Source organism: Balaenoptera borealis (assembly GCF_965194805.1).
Source record: "Balaenoptera borealis genome assembly, chromosome: 16".
Lineage (NCBI taxonomy): Eukaryota > Metazoa > Chordata > Mammalia > Artiodactyla > Balaenopteridae > Balaenoptera > Balaenoptera borealis.
The window spans coordinates 44,026,453-44,033,711 of record NC_138872.1 but is presented as its reverse complement, the minus strand read 5'-3'; positions in this window follow the sequence as shown (position 1 = coordinate 44,033,711).

The following is a 7,259-nucleotide window of genomic DNA, read 5'->3' as shown; positions in this document are numbered from 1 at the left end:
TAGTGTGTTTTTGTTTAATGAAAGTAAATTATCAATATTACATTTTAATCTCCTTTAAACAATGAGGAAGTTTCACCTGGCTGTATAGGGAGATAGGGGGTCCTGGTGCATCTCGTGTTGCTGGAAGTGTGCATTGTGCAAGCCGGGGAGCTGAATTTCTGCAATTCATGTTTCCAAATCACGTGGGCAGGTGGAGCTGATGGCCTATAAAATTTTCAGCGTATTTAATGTTTAATAACATGTTAACTTATCACCTGGCTGTTTAGGAAGAAAGGAAGGACACAATGGATTTTGCCCTTTTCCAGCAGTGGTGGCTGATCTGGCTCATGCCTGTCTGCGAGCCTGTGGGGTGAGCACCAGGATCTCCCCTTTGGAAAGGGAAACTGGAATTGGGGCTAGGAAAGGAACTTTGTGCAGTTTCCCCCCAACAGTCCCAATGACCAGAAAGTCACATGAAGAGCTGGTCAACTAAGTGGAGCGCAGTTTCTGTTGCCTGATAAACTGAAAATGGTAGACATTGGAGAGGCACAGAGTGGTCTTGCCTGGTGGTCAGTGGCCTTTCCGCACCAGTCCACTCCATGACCAGTGACTAGAGCCAGTCAACATAAATCAATAAAACCTACAAAATTTTAACTTTTCAACTAGTATACATTCACTTCAAATAAGGAATATACTTACTATTTTATTCTGGGAATTAAACAGAAAAGCACAACATATATCAGTAATTTACATACAGGAATGATGCTGGGCTGTAATCTCAGAGGCATTCAAATTTAAAATCCAGATAAACCCAGTACCTGACACTCTCTGTGCAGTTTATTTCTTAAACAGGAGAATGTTTCTGGCCAGAATTATACTCAAGAAATCAAGCTATAGAGAGGCTCTACCTAGGGTGTGGATCTGCATATTTTCACAACACACGTACTTAGGTCAGTAGGCAGCCCTTGACAGACTGTTTTTGTTTATGTATTTTTATGGTCGCGCCACTCGGCTTGCAGGATCTTAGTTTCCCGACCAGGGACTGAACCCACGCCCTCAGCAGTGAAAGCACAGAGTCCTAACCACTGTAATGCCAGGGAATTCCCTCATTTTTAAAAATAATTCCTCCCATAGGTTTGTAGCCACGTGAGATTTTCATCTGAATCTCTGCCAATAAACAATATGGAGTATTTCCCTAGTGAATGGGATGGATGATGTTTTAACTGTCCATCAGTGGTCACTTCCTTGCCTTGCATTTTGCTCTTCCAAGCATGTGGAACCACGTGCAGGTGATCCTAGATTCCATGTGAATCAGCCGTGAGGATAGACAGCAGTGAAGGCCATTGCCCTGTTGCCAGCCCAGCATCATTCCTGTACGTAAATTATTGCTATATGTTGTACTTTTCTGTTTAATTCCCAGAATATAATAAGCATATTCCTTATTTGAAATGAATGTATGCTTGTTGAAAAGTTAAAATTTTGTAGGTTTTATTGATTTATGTTGACTGGCTCTAGACTTGTGGCTAGAATTTTAAAATATATGTTTTTTTCTTATTATAGAGGTAATATATGCACAGTTAAAAAGGTAAAAAAAAATGCAGTGTAAAAAATGAATACCACCATCCAGTGTGTCCACTGTTAACTGGTTACGGATATAAGTGCAAGCCCATTTCTTTTTAGTGTTTTCCCAATTACCTTCTAGTTTTTGTTTCTAATATGAATGGAATCTTCTTTTCGATTATATTTTCTAATTGGTTTTGGCTGATACATATAAAAAAGCTGTAAATTATGATGATTTGGCCACATTCCTATATAAACTCATTTCTTTTTCACATTGATTTTGTTGTCTAGAACTGTCAGGAAAATGTTGACTACTGCTGGTAATAGCTAACAACTTTTCTTCTTCCTGACTTGACTGGAATGCCACAGTCTTCGTAATCTCTCTATCCCATACTTCTCCAGGAAAACTACCAAAACTTGTGGCCAGTGCAACTTGAAACCTCAAAATAAATTTAATACCATAATAAAACAAAACAGTGGTAGGTAACAAACATGATTCTTCCGAGTACACTTTGGGAACTTGAGTGATGATCATATATGGTTTCTCACTTAACTCCCTAAAGTTTATGAATTACATATATAGAATTTTATTGTTGAACTATCTTGCATTCCATTTTTAACATTCTTGGCTGTGGTGTGTTAACCATTTAGTGAACTGCAAGATTTGGTGTTATTTTATTGTGGAATTTTGCAACTGTGAGTGATGCTGGTTTATAGTGTTTGGGAAGAGGGAAACGTGTGTGTCTTCACATATGTGTCTATACTTTGTCAGTGTTTCCAATAATCTGTTCCTATGAAACAGCCATCTGAACACAGTGGCTTTAAATGACACCGTTTTATTAGCTCTCCCAGTTCTGTGGGTTGACTGGGCTCAGCTGGGAGGTTCTGCAGATCTTGCTTGGGGTCCCTGATGCAGTTGCATTCAGGTGGTGGCCTGGCTGGGATGGCTTGGCCTCTGGTCTCCATGTGGGCCTCTCCCGTGGTTCTCTCCAGCAAGCTGGCTGGGCTTCTCACCTGGCAGCTTAGGACTCCTGCAGGGTTAAGAGGGTGGATGTGGGTGCTGCTAGTTTTCTTTCTTTTTAAATTTTTTTTATTGTTTAAAAATTTTTTTTATTTTTTTGGCTGTGTTGGATCTTCGTTACTGCGCGTGGCCTTTCTCTCGTTGTGGCGAGCAGGGGCTACTCTTCGTTGCGGTGTGCAGGCTTCTCATTGCGGTGGCTTCTCTTGTTGTGGAGCACGGGCTCTAGGCATGCGGGCTTCAGTAGTTGTGGCATGTGGGCTCCTAGTTGTGGCTCACGGGCTCTAGAGCACAGGCTCAGTAGTTGTGGCACACAGGCTTATTTGCTCCACGGCATGTGGGATCTTCCTGGACCAGGGCTCAAACCTGTGTCCTCTGCATTGGCAGGTGGATTCTTAACCACTGTGCCACGAGGGAAGTCCCACTGCTAGTTTTCTGAAGGGCTAGACCTAGTACTGAACTAGTACCACTTCTGCCAAATCCAGTCAATTAATACAGTCATAGGCCCCCAGATCCAGTGAGGAGGCCACGTGAACCACATGAAGGCAGAATGAGAGGCCCCACAGTCAGATGGGGTGTCAGTGTTCTGGTGTCTCTTTTTGGTGGTGCTTGTTACTTTATTTCTAATAGAAATGTACCTTTTAAAATAGCATTAATACCTACAGAACCATCTCAGTATGAGTCTTCTTTGGAGAGAGATGATGATCTTTGATGAATTTTTTATTTTCTTTAGTTTATGGTCAAGTTTTCTACTTTTTCTTAAGTAAATTTCACTTTATCATGTTTTTCTAAATATTTTATTCTATATTTCGAAATGTTCTGAGGAATTTTTTTCTTTTCTCTACATATGGTCATTCCTAATATGTATGTCTTCCCTTTTTTGTCTTAGTCATATAACTAAAAGAAGTATCTGTAATGATAATGCATTAATCTTTTAGGATTTAGAGGAGGGAGATGTAGATTTCAGATGATCTATTGCTTTTCACAGTTGATAGTATTTTTGGATGAGTTGAATTTATTCTATTTTGTAACTTTACAAAAAACAATGTTTTCATATAGTACAAAATGTAATAGCAAAGAAAGCAGCCATCTGCAAGTCAAGGACAGAGGCCTCAGGAAAAACAAACTTGCTAATAACCTTGATCTTGGATTTCTAGCCTCTAGAACTGTAAGAAAATAAATTTCTTTTGTTTAAGACACCCAGTCTGTATTATTTTGTTTTGGCAGCCCCTGCAAACTAATAGAGGGTGTTAAATACCTTTTGAAAAAAAAATCTATTTCCTTATTGATGGACACTTGAACAGTTTCCATCCTTTTGCTATTATAGACAAACCTATTTGAGTAACCATGTACATATATCATTTTATACATATACAGCTTTGTGTATAGGACAGTTATAATTTTGATGGCTTTTGCCACAATATGTAGGAATTAAAATTTGTACTACCACCAGAAATAATGAGAGTCACTCCCCCTTACCCCCTTTGCTAATAGTATGTTATTCCCAGTTTGGGGCTGTTACAAAAAAGGTGCCAGGAACATTTGCATACAAGTCTTTTATGGACATGTATTTCCCTTCCTTTGAGGCAAATAACTAGGAGTAAAATGGCTGGGTCATACTGTAGGTGTAATTTTAACTTTTTAAGAAACTTCCAAACTCCTCCAGGGTGGTTGTGCATTTTGCATTCACGCCAGCAGTGTATGAATTCCAGTTCTTCCAACACTTGCTACGATTAGCCTTTTAAATTTTACCCATTCTAATAGGCGTGTAGTGCTATCTTGTTAAGATTTTAATTTGCATTTCCCTAATGACTAATGACTAATGATGTTGAGTATCTTTATATGTGATTATTTGGAATGTGTATACCTTGCGTTGGTGAGTTTGTCTAAATCTTTGTCCATTTGTTAAAAAACTAGGTTGTTTTCTTATTGAGTTTTGGGAGTTCTTTATATATTCTGGATATAAGTCCTGTATGAGATATATGTTTTGCAAAGATTTTTCTCCCAGTTTGTGGCTTGTCTGTGTATTCCTTTTTTTTCACAGAATCTTTTTTTTTTCCTTTTTAAGTTATTTATTTATTTATTTTGGCTGTGCCAGGTCTTAATTGAAGCATGCTGGATCTTTGGTTGCAGCATGCGGACTTTTTCATTGCGGCATGCATGCGGGATCTAATTCCCCGACCAGGCATCAAACCCAGGCCCCTTGAATTGGGAGCACAGTCTTACCCACTGGACCACCAGGGCAGTCCCTTAACAGAATCTTTTGAAAAGTAGACATTTTTGGTTTTGATAAAATCAAATTTATTCGTGTTTTTTAATGCTTTTGGAGTCATAGCTAAGAAATTTTTTTCCAGCCCAAGGTCACAAAATTTTTTTTCCTTCATCTAGAAGGAAACTTTTAGGTTTTACACTTAAGTTTATGATCCCTTTTGAGTTAATTTTTGTATATGGTGTAAGGTGTAGATCCAAGGTCACGGCAGGGTGCGGGGGTGGTATATGGATATTCAACTGCTGTAGTACCTTGTCCTCACAATATGCAAGTGAATGGTTTGCTGTGCCAAGCAGTCTATTCACCAAGTAGGCCCTGGAGCTGGGCTTCACCCACAGCATGGAGTTTGCCCACCTCTGTTCTATTCCTTGACCTCTGTAGTGATCTTCATGATTTCCTTCTGTCTGTTTACTTCTGGTTTAATTTCTTCTTCTTTTTCTAGTTATTTAGGGTGGAAGCTGAGGTCGCTGAGTAGAATAGTTCTAGAAATAGATAGCATTATCTAGTTTGCTCCAGATTTCAACTTTTTCTTATTTGTCTTGGCTGTGCTAAGTCCTTTGCTTTTCATATGAAATTTAGGGTCAGCTTGTCAGTTTCTACCAAAAACAGACCTGGTAGCATTTTGTTTGGAACTGCATTGAATCTGTGTGATTCAATTTGGGAAGAATTGACATCTTAACAACATTGAACCTTTCAGCCCATAAACAGCCCAGTTATTTTTGTCTTCTTCCTTTTCTCTCAGCAGTATTTTGTAGTTTTCAGTATACAGGTCCATCGTATCTCTTGCCAGCATTTCATAGTTTTGATGCTGTTGTAAATGGTATTGTTAAATTTCAAATTCTAATTGTTTACAAATAGAAATACAATTGATATTGAACTTGTGTCCTGCATCCTTGCTAAACTCACTTTTTAGTTCTAATAGCTTTTTTGTAAATTATATCAAGTCTTCTACGCCACGGTCATGTTTTCTGTGAATGAAAAGTTTTATTCCTTCCTTTCTAATCCGGATGCATTTTATTTCTTTTTCTTGCCTAACTGCACTGGTTAGAACCTTTAGGAGAGTACCGGATAAAAGTGGTCTGAAGAGAAGTCCCTATCTTGTTCCTGATCTTAGGTGGAAAGCACTCAGTCTTTTACCATTAAGTATAACATAACTCTGAGTTTTTTGTAGATGCCCATTATCTGGTTAAGGAAGTTCCCTTCTATTCGTGGTTCACTGAGAGTTTTTATCAGGAATGGATGTTGGATTTTGTCATATCCTTTTCTGCATCTGTTGAGATGATCATAGAGTTTTTGTCTTTTAGTTTATTAGGGTCATCAAACTTTATTTTAGACTGCAGTCCACACAGTCTCTGTTACAGCTGCTCAGCGCTCAGTTGTAGCACAAAAACAGGCCATGGGGCTAGCTTTCACACACAGCATGAAGTTTGCCAACCCCTGTTCTTCTATTCCTTATTCCTACAGTGATGTTTATTATTTCCTTTCTTCTGCTTACTTTGGGTTTATGGCTCTTTTTCTAAGGTGGTAGCTGAGGTCACTGATTTCAGACCTTTCTTTTATGATCCATTTACTTAGTGCTATGAATATTCCCCTAAGTACCGCTTTTACTCCACCCCCACAAATTTTAATATGTTTTCATTTTCAGTTAATTCAAAATATGTTCTAATTTTTTCATTGCTTTGTGGGTAATTTCAGTTTCCAAATATTTGGGATTTTCCAGATGTCATTCTGGTCTTGAATTCTAATTTAGAAGAACCTACTTTTTTTTTTTTAATTTTATTGGAGTATAGTTGATTTACAATGTTGTGTTAGTTTCAGGTGTACAGCAAAGTGATTCAGTTATACGTATACATATATCCATTCTTTTTCAGATTCTTTACCCATATAGGTTATTACAGAATATTGAGTAGAGTTCCCTGTGCTATACAGTAGGTCCTTGTTGGTTATCTATTTTATATATAGTAGTGTGTGTATGTTAATCCCAAGCTCCTAATTTATCCCTTCCCCCACCCCCCCCCATTTCCCCTTTGGTAACCATGTTTGTTTTCAAAATCTGAGTCTGTTTCTGTTTTGTAAACAGAATTTGTATCACTTTTTAAATTAGATTCCACATATGAATGATATCATATAATGTTTGTGTTTCTCTGTCTGACTTACTTCACTTAGTATGATAATCTCTAGGTCCATCCGTGTTGCTGCAAACGGCATTATTTGTTCTTTTTTATGGCTGAGTAATATACCATTGTATATATGTACCACATCTTCTTTATCCATTCATCTGTCGATGGACATTTAGGTTGCTTCCATGTCCTGGCTATTGTAAATAGTGCTGCGTTGGGGTGCATGTATCTTTTCAAATTATGGTTTTCTCCAGATATATGCCCAGGAGTGTGATTGCTAGATCATATGGTAGTTCTATTTTCAGTTTTTTAA